At 48.5% G+C, this 22,494-nt stretch overlaps 1 pseudogene; it reads left to right on the forward strand.

The window, feature by feature from the left end:
• The first annotated feature begins 20,960 nt into the window (after positions 1–20,960).
• On the forward strand, positions 20,961–21,888 carry LOC115508107 (annotated as a pseudogene).
• Positions 21,889–22,494: the final 606 nt, after the last annotated feature.

Here is a 22,494-nt window from a genome sequence, read left to right on the forward strand (position 1 = left end):
AACCACAAGTTACTAGACATCCTCTCCCCAACCTGAGGACTATGGCTTCTTTACCAGTCCCAGGTTTAGCCTCACTCTAGTTGGCCTCCCTGTAGATGAAATCTATTAAGGTACTCAATTATAGAATTATCCCCACTTTCTGACAGCATCCTTTCCCAAACCCTCCTCCCAATCATCTAACAAGCCCAAGTCCTGTAATTATGTTCTAACACTCTTAATGATATACCCCACGATTTCCCATGATATGCATTCTCTTTCACAGCAATGAATAACAAACCCAACTTTTCAACAATAGATCAATTTCTGGTGGTTGTTGCCTGGAAGGAATTGACATGATTTCTAGCAGCCAAATTTCAACTTTAGAAAACAGTTTCTCAGTAAGAAAGCAGGAGTCAAACTCAGAGAAATAGGATACTATCAGACTAGCAGCTGCAGTATTTCTTGAGAGAAATACTGTTTCTGGTTACAGCTGGTTTTATCTGTGTTGATGATGAACAGCTGGACAGGTTAATGTCCTTATTTGAATCTCCACACCAGATGGCAGAAGGGCTGGGATTTTTGTCTCTCATTTTAAGTCTCATTTCCTCAGTGCCTAAAAGATTGCCAGGCACATGGCAGGTGCTCATTTTGAAGTAATGGATGTATGTATTTTTCTGTAACCATGGGCTGTCTTTTCACTTTCTTGGTGGTTCCTTTGAAGCAAAAAAGTTTTTAGCTTAAAAAAATTTGTTTAGGGGTGCCTGGGTGGCGCAGTCGGTTAAGCGTCCGACTTCAGCCAGGTCACGATCTCGCGGTCCGTGAGTTCGAGCCCCGCGTCAGGCTCTGGGCTGATGGCTCAGAGCCTGGAGCCTGTTTCTGATTCTGTGTCTCCCTCCCTCTCTCTGCCCCTCCCCCGTTCATGCTCTGTCTCTCTCTGTCCCAAAAATAAATAAACGTTGAAAAAAAAAAATTTAAAAAAAAAAAAAAAAAAAAAATTTGTTTAATGTTTATTTGTATTAGAGAGAGAGAGAGAGAGAGAGAGAGAGAGAGAGAGAGAGACTGTGTGAGCAGGGAAAGGGCAGAGAAACACAGAGACAGAATCTGAAGCAGGCTGCAGGATCTGAGCTGTACGCACAGAGCCCAACACAGGGCTCAAACTCACCAGCCATGAGATCATGACCTGAGTCCAAGTCCAACACTTAACCGACTGAGCCATCCAGGTGCCCCATTTTTAGCTTTGATAATATCTAATTTATCTTCTTTTTTTCTTTGTTTCCATGGGCTTTTGGTGTCATCTAAGAATCCATTGCAGAATCCAAGGTCATGAAAATTTACCCTTGTGTTGTCTTCTAAGTATTTTCTAGGTTTATCTCTCACACTTAGGTCATTGATCTGTTTTGAGTTCATTTTTGTACATCGTGTAAGGTAAGGATCCCTTTAGCTGGGGTTGTATAGGGACCGTGTTAAATCTGTAGATGGATTTGAAGAATATTGTCATCTTAACAATGTTAGGTTTTCAAATTCATGAACATTGGAAATTTTTATATCTACTTAGATCTTTAATTTCCTTCAACGATGTTTTGTAGCTTTCAGAATATAAAGTTTGTACTTTTGTTAAATTTACTCCTTGTTTCTTTGTTATGCTATTGTGAATGGAATTTTTTCTTCATTTTTCATGTCGTGCATTGCAAATGTGTAAAAATACAATTGATTATGTATATTTAGCTGGTATCCTGCAACCTTGCTGATCTTGTTTATTCTAGTTTTTTTTTTTAATTTTTTTTAACATTTATTTTATTTTTGAGACAGAGAGAGACAGAGCATGAATGGGGGAGGGTCAGAGAGAGGGAGACACAGAATCCGAAACAGGCTTCAGGCTCTGGGCTGTCAGCACAGAGCCCGACGCGGGGCTTGAACCCACGGACCGCGAGATCATGACCTGAGCCAAAGTCGGCCGCTTAACTGACTGAGCCACCCAGGCACCCCTATTCTAGTTTTTTTAAGTGGGTTCTTTAGGATTTTCTATGTATAAGATCTTGTCATCTACAAATAGAGATAGTTTTACTTCTTCTTTTCCAATCTGGATGCCTCTTATTTAATTTTCTTGCCTAAATGACCTAGCCAGAACCTCCAGTATGCTGTGGAATAGGAGAGGTGAGGTAAGACATCCTCGTTTTGTTACTGCTGTTAGTGCGAAAGCATCCAATCTTTCACTTCTGAGTATGATGTTAACTGTGGGTTTTTCATGGATTCCCTGAATCAGGTTGAGGAAATTCCCTTCTATTTCTAGCATATTTAGTCTTCTTATTCTTTATGATGTTTCTTTCCCCAGCCATGGGCATTCCCTCACATGCTGAGTACTTGAGGGTGACCCCCTGCAGGTCTCAAGGATCTTTCTCTGTGCAACTCTCTCTTTGCTGGTACTCTGTCCTATCTACGAACTCAGGCAGCCTTGGTCTCCCCAGGCTCTTAGCTTCAACTTTTCAACTCAGGGAGTATTACACTTTAGTTCCTCCTCCCTGTCTGGAAATAAGACAGCTTGGACAATCACAGGGCTTACCTTGTTCTTTGCCCATTTCTGCAGGGTCACTGTCCTTTGTTGCCTGATGTCCAGTGTCTTTCAACTTGTTGCATATATTTATATATGCCATCTTTTCTTTTTCTTTCTTCTTCCTCCCTTCTGGCCCTCCCCCTTCCTTCCTTCCTTCCTTCCTTCCTTCCTTCCTTCCTTCCTCCCTGTGTCAGCCTCAGTGTGGGTGACTGTGGGCTGTAGCAGTGGTGGGGAGTTTTAGGAGCAGTGGAGGTGCAGGTGCCTGGGTTCTGTCCAGCAGCAGCCAAGTCCACAGCAATGCTTCCAGTGGCTCCATGGCTCCCATTGCTCCCCCTTTGTCTGTAGTCTTCTCACACTCTCTCTCCACCAGATATCCAGCTCTGTTTTGACCTACAGGCCTTCAGGTGTCCCATTTTCTTTCTATGAATTGGGACTTGCCCCCCCCCCCCCATTCCCTTCCCTTCCCAGCATGATCCCATGACTGCCCTGGAACTCAGAGCCCTCTGGCAAGCACCCTCAGTGTTTTCACCTTGTTCTCCTCCTGAGAACAAGTGCCTGCTCTACAGCCTCCAGCCCTAGATACATTCTTCAGCCCCACTTCTCTGCTTCTAATCATCACTGGTAGAAAACATCACATGGCCCTGCCCCAGCCCCACTTCAAATACTGTTGCATCCACACCAGTTTCCCTTTGCCTTCCTTTGTCTAAGTTGATGAAATGTTTCCACCAAGTGCTGCCTGATACCTCCACAATCAGATCCATGACAGAAGAGTTCTTATAACTGCAAGTTGAAGGTGAACCCACAGGCCCCATAGACTGCTGGCAAAAGCAAAGCAAAGCGGGAAGTGGGTGTGGGTAATCTCTAGCACATCCACCAGAGGGCAGCAGATACTGCCTAAAGATGCAGGGTAAACAAGGCCTGGGTGATCCTGAAACTGTTGCATTCCAGAGCATTTCCAGGGTGCGGGCGCTGACCGTCTTTAGCTCCCCTCTCCGGAAGCTCGGCAGTGGACTCTTCATGGGCTCTCCTGCTCCAGAATCTCCCTCCCTCGGTAATGTCCTTACTACCCTTACCCCTCCGCCTATCTATGGTGCCCTTCTTGCTCAGAGTAAAGATGGGACTCTTCACGTGGCTTTGGAGCTGGCCCACTACTGCTCTGACTTCCTCTCCTGCTGCTCACTCACTTCAGCCTCGCGTTGCTCAGTGGCCTCAGTGGCAAGCACACCCGGGATATGTGCTTCTCTGTTTCCTGTCTGTAGGACTCTTCCTCTACATGTCTCAGCTTCTGCTTCCCTGATCTCCTTCAAGTCTGCTCCACGAGGCCTTCCCTGAGCTCGGTCCATGTGGTAGACACGGAGCTTGCACTAGCCAGACTCCCTTTCCAGAAAGATCTTCAGGAAGAGCCATCACCAGATAACCTCCAGCTCTCAGATCCTCCAGGGTCCACCTGAGCTGCACAGAGCCTCCCCTGAGGTCACAGTCTTCCAGGTGATTCGCAGCATCTGGTGATTGAGTGAGGCAGGGGCTATGGCACCTTGACCTTTCCAGCCTAGATGGGACACTCTGACAGACCAAACTTGCTCCAGAACTCCCCACTGAGGCTTTGTTGCCCTTGTACCAACCAAGCTCTCCTCTCCTTCTCCCCGATCAGGCTGCCTCCCCCATCTTTTCATTGGCTTACCCAGGGCCCCTCCTCACTAGGCTGGGTGGGGGCAGGGATTTTGTCTCTTTATTCATAGAATAAAGAAGAGTGCCTAGAAGAGTGCCTGCCTACAGCCGGTGCTACATAAATGTGATGGAGGAATGAATGGGACAAGGACCTGTGGTTTGTTTGCATAGCTGGAAGATGTGCTTTTGAGAAAGGTTGTAAAAGATGGAGGAGGAGCATTCTTAGCCTGGCTTCCCTAAAAGCTGAGCCGAGATGGCGTCACTTACAGGGAAGGGAAACCCGGAGCAGGGAGAGACAGAAGTGGGGGGACTGGGGCAGGGTTGTGTTGTCAAAGTGCAGGAGTCTGCTGGGAAAAGCATGCAGAGTGCACCTGCAGGACAGGTGACTGGAACCTTTTTCTATTGGTTTCCATTCCCACTGGTGGAGGGTCGCCCAGGAGTACACACTGCCTGTACCCTCGAGCCCTCTGCAGAGCCTATTTGGGGTGAGGGACGAACACACAGAGGGAGTCAAAGCTGACATGGAGGAATGTCTGTGAGGTGCTGTGTGACCGCTGAGGTGAAGGCAGGGGACTCAGAGGCCATGCTGGCCAGGAGGTGGGAGTGATGTCATCAGAATGTGGCTAAGGAGGGCACAGAAGCCACAACACAGCTGCTGTAGAGGGGGTGAGGCAGGAAGCTCACAGGGGCTGAGCTGGGCTTGGCAGTGAGGACCAGGAGAGGAGGAATCTGAAAATGCCATGCAGGCTGGAGAGGTGACAAGACTGAGGCAGGGGGGAAGAGATAAGGTGAGGGGGGAGGCATGGGTTTAAAATGAATGTGTCTGAGGCCCCAGGCATGGAGGTGGGCATGTCCGGCAGCCTACATGGGAACCTGTGGCCCGGTTAGTGGTCTGGGTCAGAAACTAGGTGGGGGATCACCGCTGTTCTGGCTGGAGTGAGGAAGGGCCGTCTCTCTGGGCCTCCCCTTGGTCTTGTCTAAAATCCCAGAGTCTCTAAGGCTCCCTTTAGCTCCAGACGGCTGGCTGAGCTCTGGCTGATATGACTCCCCAGATGAGCCATACTTCCTGCCGCCTCGGTGGTTCTCCTTGTTACCTCCAGGAGCGAATAGATACCCAGACCCCCTGCCCCGGCCTGCCCGGTTTGCTGCCCTGCCCAGCTTTGGAGTAGAGGGAGAACAGAAGCCCTTGCGAGGCTCCTCATTACCAATCAGAGATAGAGGGGGGGTGTCTGGTCTGGGCTGCCCCTTTGGAGTTTCATGAGGCCAAGAGAAAGATAAATCATTCTTTAAAATCTCAACAGCCACCTGGGTCCCTGAGAATTGTGTGGATAGGCAAGGCAGGGTTGGAATGCATACCTCCTAATAGAGGGCGGTGAATGGGCCCTGCGGGAGCCGGGCCGTGAGAAGTCTGGGCCTACAGCTGCCATGGAATGTGAAGAATATGGTGTCTAGTAAGTATATACTTCTTCAGCCCTAATGTGAGGTAACCATGCCACGGCTCCAAGCTCAATATGGTTGGCTCTACCTGCAGAGTCTCTGATGAAGGAGTTTGGGAAATTTAGAGGCTGTGGCTCCAACCTGAGGGCACCTGCCCCTTCCAGGAAGATGGTTCTCTGACCGGGAGCTGGCAGGAGAGAGAGCTCGGTCCTCTGGCCCGCATCGGTCTGGAGTGGAATTTCCATCCCGCCGAACTAGGAGGAGAGAGAGTGGGAATGGCACTGATTCAAATATCATAGCTTTCCTTTTTTTTTTTTTTTTTTTTTAAGTTTACTTAAGTTGCTTTTTTTTTTTTAATTTTTTTTTTCCAACGTTTATTTATTTTTTTTGGGACAGAGAGAGACAGAGCATGAACGGGGGAGGGGCAGAGAGAGAGGGAGACACAGAATCGGAAACAGGCTCTAGGCTCTGAGCCATCAGCCCAGAGCCTGACGCGGGGCTCGAACTCACGGACCGCAAGATCGTGACCTGGCTGAAGTCGGACACTTAACCGACTGCGCCACCCAGGCGCCCCTTTTTTTTTTTTTTTTTTTTTTAAGTTTATTTTGAAAGAGAGCGAGAGTACGAGCGAGGGAGGGGCAGAGAGAATCCCAAGGAAGCTCCATGTTGTCAGCACAGCTCCCGATGCAGGGCTGGAACCCACGAGCCGTAAGATCATGACCTGAGTCGAAATTGCGTTGGACACTTAACTGACTCAGCCACCCAGGCGCCCCTGGCTTTCCTTCTTTTACCGAGTGTTAGTAGGTGTTTTGAATACATGTTTCTTTGTTTGTTGTATGCCCTTAGGTCAATTTTCAGAGATTTAACATTTTTTTTTTTTAATGTTTATTTTTGAGAGAGACAGAATGCAAACAGGGGGAGGGGCAGGGAGAGAGAGGGAGACACAGAATCTGAACAGACTCCAGGCTCTGAACTGTCAGCACAGAGCCCGACGTGGGGCTGGAACTCACCAACCACAAGATTATTACCTGAGCTGAAGTCAGACACATAACCAGCTGAATCACCCAGGTGCCCCTCCAGAGACTTTATAATTGTCACCAGCTGGACTGGGGAAGGGGACTGCAGAGCTCCTCATATTGTCAAGCCAGAAGTGGACCTCTAGGGGACTGTTGAAGGTATCATTACTATTTTGCTTGGATGTTACAAGATATCAAATCACTAGGTGACCATCATCAGCATTGAAGTAACATTTCTACTTTCTGCAGCTCTTTCCTATAAAAAGAGCAGAAATTGTGAGGGGCAGCATGGGGTATTCCCTCCACACACACACCCCCCCCCCCCCCCGTTCCCCTGTTGCTGAGGCTAAGTTCTGGGTGGGTGCTCCTGAGGCGGTAGCTCCCTTAGTCAGCTCAGGTCCCTCTTACGTGAGAGGCTGTAGATGGCTTCAGTACCACTGAGAACACTGGGGCCCTCGCGTCCTCACCCGGGCTCATAAAGTGGAGATGAGCTGGGAAGAGTTGAAGCTTCTTCCCTCCAGTTCCTGGAGTAAGGGGTCATTCAGAGACGGAGGGGCCCTGTCCCTAAGATTGTCCTGAGCTGGCGCTCAGAGATTTTGCCTGGGGCGAGGAGAAGGCAAAGGGAACTCCAAGTTTCTTCTCAAAGGAACTGACTTCATTTGCAGCAGAGTGTGGAGAAGTTCCAGCCTAAGGGCGCTCTCAAAACAAGGCAGGTTGTGCTGAAAAGCAATTATGGGAGATTCATTAGAGATAGAAGTTAAATGGTAGGTTGGCTAGTTTACCAGACAGAACTGGGGAAAGATATCGCCAAGAAGAGCTATCCTGGGGTCAGAACAAATCTCAAACATGGCCCTTAAGAGATGTTCCTTCAGGGGTTCCTGGGTGGCTCAGTCAGCTGAGAGTCTGACTCTTGGTTTCAGCTTGGGTCATGATTTCACGGTTCATGAGTTTAAGCCCGGCGTTGGGCTCTGTGCTGGGGGTGCAGAGCCTGCTTGGGATTCTTTCTCTCCCCTCACCCCACTCTGACCCTCCTGTGCTCATTCTCTCTCTAAATAAATAGACTTAAAAAAAAGAGGGGGCGTGTGTCTGGGTGGCTCAGTTGGCTGAGTGACTGACTTCAGCTCAGGTCATGATCTCATGGTTTATGAGTTCGAGCCCTGCATTTGGGCTCTGTGCTGACAGCTCAGAGCCTGGAGCCTACTTCAGATTCTGTGTCTCCCTTTCTCCCGGCCCTTCCCACACTCATGCTCTCTTTCTCTCTCAAAAATAAATAAACATTTTATTAAAAAAAAAAAGAGAGAGAGAGAGAGAGAGAGAGAGAGATTCCTTCAAAGGAGCCCTATCTTAACTAGATCAGTCTGTGGATCAGTTTATGCCCCAAGGCATACTGTTGAAAACATTGATGGGGGGGGGGTGTGAAACAGGTGATGGGGATTAAGGAGTGCACTTGTGATGAGCACTGGGTGACGTATGAAATCGAGTGTGTGTGTTTTTTTAAGTAAACTCTGCACTCAACATGGGGCTCAAACTGACGGCCCCAAGATTGAGTCACATGCTCCACCAACGGAGCCAGCCCAGGCGCCCCAGATGGCTCACTTTTTAACAACACTGAATAATATTCCATTACCGGATGTACCACAATTTATTTATCCTTCACCTGCTGAAGGACATCTTGGTCGCTTTCAAGTTTTGGCAATTATAAATAAAGCTGCTATAAACATCCCATGCAGGTTTTTGTGTGAACATGTTTTCAATTCCTCTGGGTAAATACCAAGGAGGGAAACTGCTGGACTATATAGTAAGAGTACGGTTAGCTTTGTCAGAAACTGCCAAACTGTCTTCCAAAGTGCCTATACCATTTTGCGTTCCCACCAACAAAGGATGAGAATTAATGGCATTATTTTAAATTTCGTTGACAGTTCGTTGTACTGAAATACAACTAATTTTTGCATATTGATCTTGTATCTTTCAACCTTACTAAACTCATTTATTAGCTCTAATAGTTGTGTGTGTATGTTCCTTAGGATTTTCTACATACAAGTTCATGCCATCTATAAATATAATTTTGCTTCTTCCTTTTCCAATCTGGATGCTTTTTATATTATTCCCTTGCCAATTACTCTGGCTTGAACTTCCAGTACAAGGCAACATGGAGACTCACATTTCCAGCCCACACCTCTCTCCAGGCGTCTCACTGACTTCTGTACATGGACACCTAATAGGCACCTCCTACCAACTCATGCTCATCTCCTCAAACCTGCTTCTCCCCCAGTCTCCCCCAGTTCTGACCTTCTGGTGTTGAAGTCAAGTTCCCCTCCATTCCTCACTTTCTCTCATCCCCACATGGGATCCATCAACAACACCTGGTGCCTCGGCCTCCAAAATATGGCCAGCTCTACAAACACCAGCCCACTCTGAACCTCCAGAACCACGTGCTTGGATCAGTGCAGTAGGCTCCTAACCAGTCCTCCTGCTCCTGCCCTTGCCTCAGCCTCAGCCTAAGTGCAGTGACCCTTTTAAAACTGAGTTAGACCATATCACCCCTCTGCTATAAATCCCTCTATGGATCCCATCACATTCTGAGAAAAGCTGGGGCCCTTGCAGTGACCTCACTGCCTAGGTTACATTTCTGACCTCACCTCTTCTACCAGCCTCCCCATCACTCACCCCTCGGTGCCCCATTGGACTTCTTGCTGGTTCTTGAACACCCCAGGTAGTTACCTCCAACTGTTGTTCGTTCCCTTTGCCTGGAATGCTCTTCCCTCAGTTATAAGATCTGCACTTGGTTGCCCCTTGCCTCCTTCAGGCTTCCATGCAAATGCTATCTTCTCGGGCAGATGATATCTCTCCCATATCAGTATAAATCCCATTCCACACGATCTTCTTACAACATGATAATGACACTCCTTTAGGGGTAGGGTGGATGATGTCTGTGTTTCCTTCCCTTGGACCCCGACAGAGTTCTGTAATTGCCTTGACCAAGGTGATGGCAGAAGTGACCCTGATTTCCAAAGCTGGAAATCTCTCCCACTCACATGCTTCTAGAGCCCTGACTGCAACATGAGATGCTCTGGGGGAGAGAGCAAGTGGAGAGAGCACAGAGAGACAGAGAGAGATGTGGCTATCTGGGTCCCACCCAGACCAGGCACCAGACATGTGAGTGAAGGAGCCCTCAAGGTGATGGTCCTGGCTCACACACCCTCTGACTGCAACCTCATGAGACACCCCGAGTCAGAACTACCCGGCTCTCAAATTCCTGACCCATAGAACCCAAGAGGGATGGTAAGTGATTCTGGTGCATAAGCCACTTGTTTGTGATGATTTCTTACACAGCCATAGAAACTTGATTTTTCTACCTGGCGCTTACCACTACCTGACATATCGTATATTTTAATTACTCAGTGTCTCCCAAGGGCAGGGATTTTCGCCTGTCAGCTTCATTGCTGTACCACCAGTGCCTAGATCCAGGCTTTGTACATAGTAGGCGGTCAATATTTGTTGAATAGAATGAATGACTATACCTAGTAAAATGACCAACAATGTACACAGGAATCATGATGCTAGTTTAGATGGTGGTTACCTCCAGAAAGCAAATATCAGGGGCCTTCATCATATGTGTATTTTCTTCTCGAAAGAAACAAGCAATATGGCAAGATGCTTACACTTGATTAAAAGTGAATTTGCCACATTATTTTCTATCCTTTCCATGACAAAACATTTTTTATAAAACTAAGACTTGCACATAAATGTTCATAACAGCTTCTTTTGTAATAGAAAGTGGGGACAGACCAAATGTCCATCAGGTGGTGAACAGATAAACTGTGCCGTACTCTCAGCAATAAGAACAAAATACTGATACAGTCAACACCCAAAACCATTATGCTGAGAGAAAGAAATCCTATCCAACAGAGTATATACTGAATGATTGCATTTATAAGCAATTCTAGAGCAGGCAAGACTGACCAGTGCTGGGAAGACATCACCTCAGTGCCTTTCTGGAGGGCAAGGCCCGACTTCCGGACAAGGCCAGGCAGCCTCTTTGTCTCACATTCCTTCTTCTAGTCCCAGCTGGGGCCTTCCCTCACCAGGTGACCCTGAGCAAGTCATGGCCTCTCTCTGGGCCACAGTTTCCCCCATGTACATTTCAGTGGAGGCTGGAATGGGTGTCTGATGCTTCTTCCCATCCTGACATTCCAGGATTCTCTGATTCCCTTGCAAGCCATGGCCACCTCGGGAAATCCCTTGAGCCAGCCTGCAGGTGGCTTGGGCCTCCCAGGCAGGGTGAGGAGCTCTCCCTCGGGGTCTGGAGCCCCAGCCTCAGGCAGACCTGGATGGGGCTGGATGCCAGGCACCGACCTTGAGTGGGCTGGGGCTTCCCTCACTCCTGCAAAGCACAGGGCTCGGAGGGTGAGAGATCTGGCAATGCCCCCTCAGCTTTTGTTCCTGTCTCTAGGGCTGTGCAAGCCAATGAAAATGCAGCCCTGAGAATAAAAGCCCCTTGTCCAGAGTTCTGAGCCCTAATCCTCTTACACGTCAGCAGCGGGAAGCCGGAGCCGGTGGCAGAAGGGCCGCTCTGATTTCCCTGCCAGCCGTCCCTCGTCCCACACTCTGGTGCCAGCCCCGTCCCATCGCACAGTCTGGCATCCCGGGCCAGGGAACTGCACAGCTGAATGTAATCACCACTCAGGTCTCTGATGATGGAGCCATTAGACTGTGAGCTCTGGCCGGGACTGGCCAGCCCAAGAGAGTCTGAGCATCCACCGGCCCCCGGATCTACAGAGCCCCAACTTTGCCCAGTGTGGCCTGTCCCAAGGGTCTGCCTCCCTCCCCTGGGGGCCCAGACTGTTCCTCAAGCGATAAAGTCGGGGGGACTTGATTGGATAGTCACAGGGTCTATCTGAGCTCACCCACCCCTTCAGGAAGCACAATCGGAGCCCCTGTCATAGGAGTGGAGGGACAGACACCTCCAACCAGCCAAGAAGTGCCACAGCAACAGTGTGGCCACGGGCAGGTGCGTCCAACCTGCCCAACCCCAAGGAGGCTGGGCAAGATTTTGCGAACTTTGAAGAGAGAAGAGGGGGTGGACAGGTCACTGGGACCAGGCTGGGAGAAGAGGGGACAGGCCCATTCTGAGGATGTGGGGAGAGTAGCTGGCAATGGCCACACAGACACTGTAAAATGTAACCTGTGCTGGAGGCCTGGGCACCTGCAATGGGCGACACTTACCCCAGGGAGGCAGGGCTTCAGGAAGCCAGGGGACAACCTGAGCATCGGCTTTACTTGAATATTTAGTTGGGGGAGAAGTTAAGAATTTTTTTTTAATTTTTAATGTTTATTTATTTTTGAGAGAGAGAGAGAGACAGAGCATGAGTGGGGAAGGGGCAGAGAGAGAGGGAGACACAGAATCCGAAGCAGGCTGCAGGCTCTGAGCTGTCTGCACAGAGCCCAATGAGGGGATTGAACTCACAGACTACAAGTTCATGATCTGAGCCAAAGTTGGACGCTTAACCAACTGAGCCATCTAGGCGCCCTGAGAAGTTAAGAATTTAATGTATAAGTGCTACAATAGTCGATCCTTTAAAATTAAAATAAACAGGGGCGCCTGGGTGGCTCAGTTGGTTGAGCGTCCGACTTTGGCTCAGGTCATGATCTCACAGTTCGTGAGTTCGAGCCCCATTTTGGGCTCTGTGCTGACAGCTCAGAGCCTGGAGCCTACTTCAGATTCTGTGTCTGCCTCTCACTCTGCCCCTACCCCACTCACTCTGTCTCTCTCTCTCTCTCTCTCAAAAATAAATACACATTAAAAACAAAAATTAAAATTAAAATAAACAGAACCATGAAGTCAAACGCAAATTTCATGTGAATTTTAAAGATGAAATAAAGAGACTTAAAAAAAAAAAATGTGTGGGGCGCCTGGGTGGCTCAGTCGGTTAAGCGTCCGACTTCGGCTCAGGTCATGATCTCGCGATCCGTGAGTTCGAGCCCCGCATCAGGCTCTGGGCTGACGGCTCAGAGCCTGGAGCCTGCTTCCGATTCTGTGTCTCCCTCTCTCTGCCCCTCCCCCGTTCATGCTCTGTCTCTCTCTGTCTCAAAAATAAAGAAACATTAAAAAAAAAAAATGTGTGTTTGTAGAGATACTTCAGACTCTGCTAGCAGACCCAGGGCCCTGAGCCGGGTGGGACATAACTTAGGTCTACACTTGGACAGACCCTCTTGCCCACCAAGGCCATCAGGCCAACACTTCCAACCCGTAAGGTGCAGCTGGGAGAGATGCATGTCCATGGGCAGGTATTTGAATGTGCCCTGGTAAGGGTAGGATCAGAACGCTGTGTGTCCCGGGAACCTGGTTGGAAGGAAGGCCCCTCAACGTACTTCAGGCCCGTGGGCGGGAAGAACTGGCAACTGAGTCCATGGCAGGGAGGAGACTGTGCAGCAACCCAGGAGAAGGGCTGAGACAGGAATGGTGATGTCCTGGGATAGAAGCCAGAGTGGAAGTAGGGGGCAGGCAAGGTCACACACCCCGACGTGCAGAGGTGCAGGTTGTAGACCCCGGCCTGCTGCTGCGCCTATGTTCCTCTGCGGCAGACGGGGGAGAGGGGGGCAGCCCGGGACAGGATTGCAGTGGGGCCCGCAGGTTCAGCCTTGCCCAGTCCCAGAGCTGATGCATGCCAGAGGTGGGGTTCTCTGGCACTTGGGAGCCAGGCATGGGCCCAACAACATGGGTGCCCCCAGCCTCCACAGGAAAGGCCCCAGGCAACGGGGCCCCCAGCACACTGTGGACTGCCTCTCCTCCATTCTTTTTTTTTTTTTCTCAATGTTTATTCATTTTTGAGAAAGAGAGAGAGGGAGAGCATGAGCAGGGGAGGGGCAGATTGAGAGGAAGACGCAGAATCCGAAGCAGGCAGGCTTCAGGCTCTGAGCTGTCAGCACAGAGCCCAACACGGGGCTCAAACCCACGAACTGTGAGATCATGACCTGACCCGAAGTCGGATGCCCAACAAACTGAGCCACCCAGGTGCCCCTGCCTCTCCTCCATTCTAATCATGCTTCCACCCGCACCACTCCCTGGACCTGTTCACGTCGAGGTCATCCGGGATACCTACGTGGCTCACCCACGGCCAGGTCTCACTGCTCCCCACCTCATGGAGCTTCAGCAGCCCTTCACATGGCCCATCACGCCCTGACATGGGTTCTTCAGCTCATTTGCCTGCCTGTCCAGCTACTCCCCCCCACTGTTCCTTCTCAATTTCCTTTGCAGCTCCCTCCTCTTTCCTCAGGACTCTGAGCCCAGAGTGGCTTACATTTCTGGTTTTAGAACAATTGCTGCAGGTGTTGAGGGCTCTCTGCTGGGTGTGGACAAAAGAACAGCCCCTTCCTTTCTACCACATCTCACAGCCCTGATCCCCTGCTGGGAACCCCTCCTGCTTGACTCCCCTATTGCAAAGGATCTTAGTGTGGTCCCCAAATCTGCGGCTGAGAGCTGAAAGGTTCCGATAGCTCTCTGAAGATTTCTCACTGTACTTCACACTTGTCATACACTTGTCACCCCTGCTGCTCCATTCAGTAATTCCTTCATGACTCCTTTAACCCCCAAGGATTCACCTCTCCTGGGCCCTCGGGAAACACAAGGAGGAAGACAGCTGTTTCACTGAGAAACCAGAAAATAAGTACTGTGCCTATAGATTTTTTTAATGCAAATTTCAAAATAACTTTCCCTAGAGGATTAATAAGAACATAAAGATATTTGAATGAATATATAAGAAGGTTAAGGGATTAAAAAATGCTGGTCTGAAAAAAAAAACCTGTAGAAATATACTACCAAATTTTTTATGTCCCTCTTTTTGTATACTTGGTTAAAAAAGTAAAATACATTAAGCAATCATCTTGGGATGAGTGACATTATTGTAATTGTGTACTTGAGAATAATGTGCCTTCGGTAAGGTTTTTTTTTCTTTTTCGTTCTTTTTTAAGTAGGCTCTGGGCCCAACGTGGGGCTCAAAGTCACGACCCTGAGATCAAGAGTTGCATGCTCTACTGACTAAGCCAGCCAGGCATCCCAGTTGAGGTTTCTTAAGAAAAAATACACAGTTGAAAGAAAGATAAAGCACATTTGGTAAACCTAATAAACATTAAAAGAAGTGGAGTGGGGGAGAAGAAAGAAAGATCCGTCTGGTGTGATGTCTCTCTCGTTGGCCGTGTGTCCCCATCCTCGATTAACTTCACTGAGCCTCACGTTCCTTCTTTTGAAGAACAGAGAAAGGGATGCCTACAACATGTCTGAGGGCTGTCGTGAGAATCAGATGAAGTAATGCTCTTGAGCGCCTCGTCTGGTACCTGGCTCCAGAGCAGCTCTTAGTAAGCATACTAATCATAATTCAGTAAAGCCCAAGGAATTGAGGGTTACGGTGAAGGAATATCATGGTCATTCAAGGGCTGAGCAGCAACCTTCTAAATTTCCCCCATCAAGCCTGCTGTCACCTACATGTTCCTGTCTGTATCGCGCCAGAGGAGCCCAGATGTGATGCAGGCCCAATGGCAGCCTCCGCTGACCCCACGGGGAGGCCTGGAGCTAAAATGGGTCATCGGGATTGTCTGGCATTGGGCCAAGGTGGCCAGGGGTTTTGCCCCCAGCTGGATCAGTTGTTGGATGTGGGGGGGCCACCGTGAGAAGGGGGTGACCTCGAGCAGCTGACCAAGGTCCTTCCTGGGGGAGCGTCTGGGTGGTGGCGCTCAGACACAGGACGTGGGTGGGCACAGAGGTGGAGGTGCTGGAAGGACCATCAGGGCGAGGTTATGTGGAGGGAGGGCTGAAATGACAGAAACGGGGAAGATGACCTGGAAGCTTGGCCTGTGGGTGGACCCTGAGCCAGCTGGAGCTCTGGGAGTTGGGGGCTGTGAACCCTGTTACATCCTGAAGCTCGGAACCATGCAACCTGCTGCCTACAGCTCCGCTGATGGGCTTACAAAGTCCGCCAGGAAGGAGAGCTTGTGTGGGAGCTTCACAGTTCACGAGGCGCCATTCACACTCCCCATTCGCCATCCCCACCGCCGTCATTAGCTGGCTTTCAATGCCACTAACCCTACACCCCGGAACTGATGTAGCCAGAGAGGAGTTGATAGCAGGGGAAAAGCCAGGCCCCAGCCTGAACGATGACTTATGAAGGGCTTGGTTGGGGGTGTCCTGGTGGCACATTCATCAAACACAAGGGTGGAGAAGATATGGGCAGTTAGAGCTTACATATTTCTAGAGGACACAACTAACTGTAGGGCTCAGAATAAGCTTACCAGGTTGGAAATACGAAACTTGGTTTTGACAAAGGCCAAGTCCAGCTCACAGGTCCCCAAACCCAACTGAAGAGTTAGAGCAGTCACGTTCCTCAGGAAAATGACCTCAGGGACTGCATGGGTATCAGTTCAGGACGACCCAACAGAGGCATGCACGGTGCGGGCGTGGGTACAAGGCAAGTTGTCAAGGTCCTCAGACCCAAGCAAGAAGAGTCCTCAGGGTCAAGGGACATGCCTGCTCAGAATCCATACTCTCCTCTTCTAGGCCGCACTCGGTACCCGGAACCCCAGAATCTCTTGCCCAAATGGCCCTGAGCCTGCTTCCTTAGCCCTCTCCCTGAGAGATGGGGTCAGAGAGGCCGAGAGGTATAGACAGAGCTGGAACATGGGGATTCAGGTGTCCCTATGCGTGTTCCTGGTGTGTCTTGCATTGAAGGTGGAGACAGGCCTAGGAGGGAAGGGGACCAGGCCGCAGGACTGCTGTCCCAGCTCTATCACACTCTGGGGCAGAACTCCAAGTTCAAGAATCCTACATGCAAGCTTAGCCTTCCAAGACATTAGGAGGGTACGAAGATCAAGTAGCAGAGCTTATTGAATGGTTAGTGTGAATCGTAACTTGTAAACTTTCAGACACGGATCTGCATTTGTACTTCAGGTCTGGCCCTGTGAGTGCTGGGGTGAACCTGGGCAAGTGTCCCCTCTGGGTTCACACCTAGAGTACAGAGCCCCCCGGACCCACCCAGGATTTCCTGAGAAGAGCACCCAGGAAACCAGGGGGCCAGGAGAGCCATCATATGAGGGATGTCTGAAGGGATTAAGACATTCACCTGGAAGAAGAGAAGGTTCAGGAACAGCATTCTGGCTGTCCTTGAGTCCTGAAAAGACCATCAAAGCAACAAAGAGACTTCCTGATTCATTCCAAGTGAATAGAGAATGAAATGAGAACCAGGAGGTGACATGGACAGAGGGGCCAGAGGGCTCAATAGAAAATGACCCATTTAGGGATGCCTGGCTGGCTTAGTCGGTAGAGCATCCAACTCTTGATCTCAGGGTTGTAAGTTCAAGCCCTACATTGGGCATGGAGCCTACTTAAAAAAAAAATGACTCTTGTAACAAGAAGGAGTGGAAGGTGGCAGAAGAGGAAAAATGGACTGTGAAGGGAGGTCGTGAGAGCCTTCTTGCTGATCTTGAAGGATTTTTCTAGAGGTGATTTAGGCTACAGAGAGGTGACCAGGACCAGCTGATAATTAAGTTCTTCCCTGACCTGAGTCTGACTGATGAGTGGCACCTTGCAAGTCACTCACAGACGAGGCCTCCCCTGGTCCCACCATCAAACATCTGAAAACTCTTTCCATGTTCCAGGAAGTATAAATTTTGAGGTATAGAGCAGAGACGTCACAGCAGTACCTGGCAAGCCAGCTTGGCCCACCACACTTCAGAGGGGACCTGCCATCTACTTTTGTTGGCCATGATCTCATCTGGTTTTGGGGGGCTTGGCAGTGTCTCTGGGGAGTGTGACAATTCTCACATGAACACATCTGCACGGATGCCAGAGCAGAGTCCTGTGCCTGGTGCTTGGCAGGGCCTGGGTGGCCACAGGAGCCGAAGGGAGGTCTTTTTTCTTGTGGGAACTCATTCCAGTTGCCAGCAGAGTGAGGAACAGAGCTGTGTCACTTGGCTTTCTGGTGGTTATTCCTGGCAACCTTCCTTGGCCTTGTCATGGCCTTGGGCAGGGACCCAGTCTACCCCAGGGTTTCCATTTCTCCGTTTGTAGAACAAGAGTGAACTTCTGCCCTGGCTGGCCACAGAGCCAGCCAGACCAGGAAGCATGCTGTCCTCCTTGAGAGGCTGAAGTGGCAGCCAGGGTAAAGACAAGTGAGAAGCGGGACCTGCCGCCTCCCAAGAGAGGCCCAATTAGGGCAGTGAGCAGTTCCCACCGGAGTCTCTGGCCAACCCTCAAAGCAGGCCGCGTGGGCAGGCAGCAGCGGGCTGTGTGATTAATGACGGCAGCTTGGGCCGCCCACTGGGCCTGGCCTCAGGAACTTCAAATGAGCACATGTAGTGCCAAGGGGGAAGCAGGCCAGCTCCGTTCCTTCTGCAGGGAAGGGATGAGAAGGAGCCAGCACAAGAGCACCCAGCAACAACAAGGCAATGCCAAACAAAGGGCCATGCTTTTGAGGCCTACTGGGACCTCTGCACAAGCCTCCCCTGGGGACCCCAGAGATGGGGCGTCATCAGGGATCCAGAGATGGGTTCACTCTACAGGCCCCAATGAATACACCCTGAGGAAGGCTCAGTCCTATTCCTGGCCCAAGGCTGTGGATGTAAATAAGAAACTGCCCTGTTCTCAGGGAACTAGAGTCTACAGTTCATTCATTCATCCATCCATCCGTTCATCCATTCAATCATTCATACATCCATCCAATCAGTCATTCATCCATGCAATAAAGACTTCCACCTACCTGCAGTGTCCTGGAACCACAGTTGTGAACAAGACAGGATCTCTGCTCTCAAGAAACTACTGCTATTCCATGTAAGTCAGACAGAAAACAAGTACCCAATAATGAAAACCCAGAGAGGCAACGGTGGGTATGAGCATTAACTCTAGGGTCAGAAATCCTAGGTTCAAATCCCAGTTCTAGCTCCACCTTCTGACCAAGAGGAAGCTATTTAAAACTTCTTTGCCTCAGCTTTCTTCTCTGGAAAGTGGGGATAATAAAAGCATCTATCGTATGGCATAGTTACAAGGATTAAAAGAGTTAATATTTGTAAAGTACTTCAAACTGTAAATGGCATATGGTAAATACTGTACAAATATTTGTTAAAAAATAAAAATAGTGCCCAATAGTGAAAAGTATTATGAGGACCTTAATGGGGAGGGTGCGTGTGGAGGGAAGCATATTAGAAAAGGGAAAAGTTGAAATGCTTTTGGCTTCCAGAAACCTGAAGACAGAACAGCTCCAGAACTGGCCAGTTCTTATGTTCAGTGATATCTCTGAAGAACCAGGCACTCTCCATTTCTCTGTGTTGCTATCTTTAGCCTTGCCCTCAGGCTAGTGCCCTCACAGTCTGAAGGTGGCTGTTGCAGTGCCAGGCATTACAGGCAGGCATGACATTTACTAAAGAGATCATCATTTCCTGGCAGTAGGAAATTTTTCCCAGAATTCCTCCAGCAAGCTTCTCTCATTTACCAGGGCAGCATCTCATGCTCAAGCTTAAAACCAATCAATGGCATGGTGACAGAGATCACCCTGATTGGCTTGCCAATCAGGACCTACCCTGAAACATGGGGTCTCTCAGAAGAGGCATAATGATGAAGGCTGTTAGGAATGTGATACCTTATGGATAGACAGTCAACAAATTATGCAATAGACTGTAAGGCAAGGCTTCATTGAGAATATCCACCCATGGGGTGCCAGTTGGCTCAGTTGTTGAGCATCTGACTCTTGGTTTCGGCTCAGGTCTTGACCTCAGGGTCATGCGTTCAAGCCTTGCATTGGGCTCCATGCTGGGCATGAATCTTACTTTAAACAAACAAACAAACAAACAGACAAAAAAGCAAAACAAAGAAAAAAAATCCACCTGAGTGGGGATCTGAATAATGAGGAAGAGTCAACCTTACATCTAGGTAAGGGGAAGAGAGCCTGGGCAGACAGAACAGCAAGTACAAAAAGACTCTGAAGTGAAAATGAGCTTGCAACTCAGGGAAAGAAAGACCAGAGTGACTTAGGAATGGATTGAACAAAGGGACACAGTGTAAAATCATAACGATAGTATCTTTAGAAATTGCAAATATATGGAGAGAATTTTAAAATATTAACTGTAGCATATATGTCGAGGGAGGAACAAGTGAGTTAGCCTCCTAAGGTTTTTGCATTGTCTGGGAGAAGGATAATAACAATACTAGTATCAGACTTTGAAAAGAAAGTAACGTGTACTGCAATTTTGAGAGCTGTGCTATCCAACATGGTAGCCACTAGCCACATATGGGTGTTTAAAATCAAGCAAGGTAAAACTAAAAGACAATTTCAAATTCAGTTCCTCAGTTCTCTTAGCCACATTTCAAATGTTCAATAGCCACTTGTAGCTAGTAGTGGCTACTACATTGGACAGCATAAATCTGGAACATTTCCAGTGATCACAGGATGGAAAATTGGTCAGAACTGTTCTAGAGAAACCACTAAATAAACAGAAAAAGAGTTAATAGGGGCGCCTGGATGGCTCAGTCGGTTGAGTGTCCGACTTCGGCGCAGATCACGATCTCACAGTTGGTGAATTCAAACCCCATATTGGTCTCTCTGCTGTCAGTGCAGAGCCTGCTTCAGATCCCTTTCTCTCTACCTCTTCCCCGCTCATGCGTGCGCTCTCTCTCTCTCGCTCTCTCTCTCGCTCGCTCCCTCTCTCTCTCGCTCCCTCTCTCTCTCTCTCTCAAAAATAAACATTTACAAAGAAAAGGAGTTACTAACTTTCAAATTGATAGTGGCAAAACATGCAATGATAAAAATAATCATTTCATTTTGTAAACTAGGCAAATGGTAAACAAGACGACTTTGAAGCTCCAACTCAACACAACACATGAATTTTCAAAGGAGATTGTTTAAAAAGATCTTGCTAGGGGCACCTGGCTGGCTTAGCCAGAGGAGCATGTGACTCTTGACCTCAGGGTTGTGAGTTCAACCTCACGTTGGGCACAGAATTTATTTAAAAAAAAGAAAGAAAGAAAAATATTTTGTCAGGTAGTAGATAAAAGTGTAGAGTGTTTTGATGCAAAAAATTAAAAAGTAAGAAAATCTAAAAGATGAAAAAAAGAAAAAGAGGAACAGAGAATGAAGATAAAGTTCAGAGTAAGGTGGGAGACTTAAATCTAAGTTTATCAGAAATTGTAATATAAATGGACTAAATCTTTCAGTTAAAATTTTTCCAGCGCGCGTACGGGAGGGGGCGGGTGGGGAACGATTGCCAGGGAGATCCGAGGCGAGGCTTGCGCGCCCTCCCCCGCCCTGGCCCCCAGCGCCCACCCAGTGGGCCCGGCTCAGCCATGATCAAGGCGATCCTCATCTTCAACAACCACGGGAAGCCGCGGCTCTCCAAGTTCTACCAGCCCCTACAGTGAAGATACACAACAGCAAATCATCAGGGAGACATTCCATTTGGTATCTAAGAGAGATGAAAATGTTTGTGATTTCCTAGAAGGAGGATTGTTAATTGGAGGATCTGACAGCAAACTGATTGATAGACATGATGCAACATTATATTTTGTCTTCTGTGTGGATTCTTCAGAAAGTGAAGTTGGCATTTTAGATCTAATTCAAGTATTTGTGGAAACGTTAGACAAGTGTTTTGAAAATGTCTGAACCGGATTTAATTTTCCATGTGGACAAGGTTCACGATATTCTTGCAGAAATGGTGATGGGGGGTGGGGGGGGGGCGCCTGGGTGGCTCAGTCGGTTAAGCATCCGACTTCAGCTCAGGTCATGATCTCGCGGTCCGTGAGTTCGAGCCCCGCGTCGGGCTCTGTGCTAACAGCTCAGAGCCTGGAGCCTGTTTCAGATTCTGTCTCCCTCCCTCTCTGACCCTCCCCCATTCATGCTGTGTCTCTCCCTCTCTCAAAAATAAATAAAAATTTAAAAAAAATTAAAAAAAAAAAAAGAAATGGTGATGGGGGGAATGGTGTTGGAGATCCACACGAATGAGATTGTGACACAAATTAACGCGTAAACTGGAGAAATCGGAGGCTGGCTTAGCGGGAGCTCCAGCCTGTGCTGTATCAGCTGTAAAGAATATGAATCTTCTTGAGATCCCAAGAAATATTAACATTGGTGACATCAGTATAAAAGTGCCAAACCTGCCCTCTTTTAAATAAAAAAAAAATTAAAAAGGCCACTCCCAGGGAAAATCCAGGGGGGAAAGTCATCTAAGTTTACCATGCAGTTGTTTACCAAAACTAGAGGAGGAGAGTATTAACCTTTGCTCTTGGATTGAAGTCAAGGTACTACGGAGAAGTTGTGTAAAATTGGTATGGAAGTTCAATGTTGCTCTTCCTGTTCGGTGATTTTGAAGAAATGGAGTAGTTCCAGTGTGACATTTTGTTTTCTTTTCTAAGCTGCATTCCTGTGCCCACCTAAAGCATGCCTCTATGTATTGGCTACTACAGTATTTCCAAAAGTGTGTGAGACATTTCTTTCAACTATGTACCATCCAAAATGTTGGTGTTATGTATGGATCACAAGTGCAGCATTCCATAGTTCTTTCTGTTATTTGTCACAGTTGTTATTTAAAGAACCAAGTATGGGGGCGCCTGATGGCTCAGTCGGTTAAGCGTCCGGCTTCGGCTCAGGCCATGATCTCGCAGTTTGTGAGTTCGAGCCCCGTGTCAGGCTCTGTGCTGACAGCTCAGAGCCTGGAGCCTGCTTCGGATTCTGTGTCTCCCTCTCTCTCTGCCCCTCCCCCGCTCATGCTCTGTCTCAGAAATAAATAAACATTAAAAAAAAAAAAAGAACCAAGTATGTATTGCATGAAGACATTGTGACCTTTTTCTCTTAGTTTAAATAAACTCCA

This window comes from Lynx canadensis, chromosome A2 (genome assembly GCF_007474595.2).
Source record: "Lynx canadensis isolate LIC74 chromosome A2, mLynCan4.pri.v2, whole genome shotgun sequence".
Lineage (NCBI taxonomy): Eukaryota > Metazoa > Chordata > Mammalia > Carnivora > Felidae > Lynx > Lynx canadensis.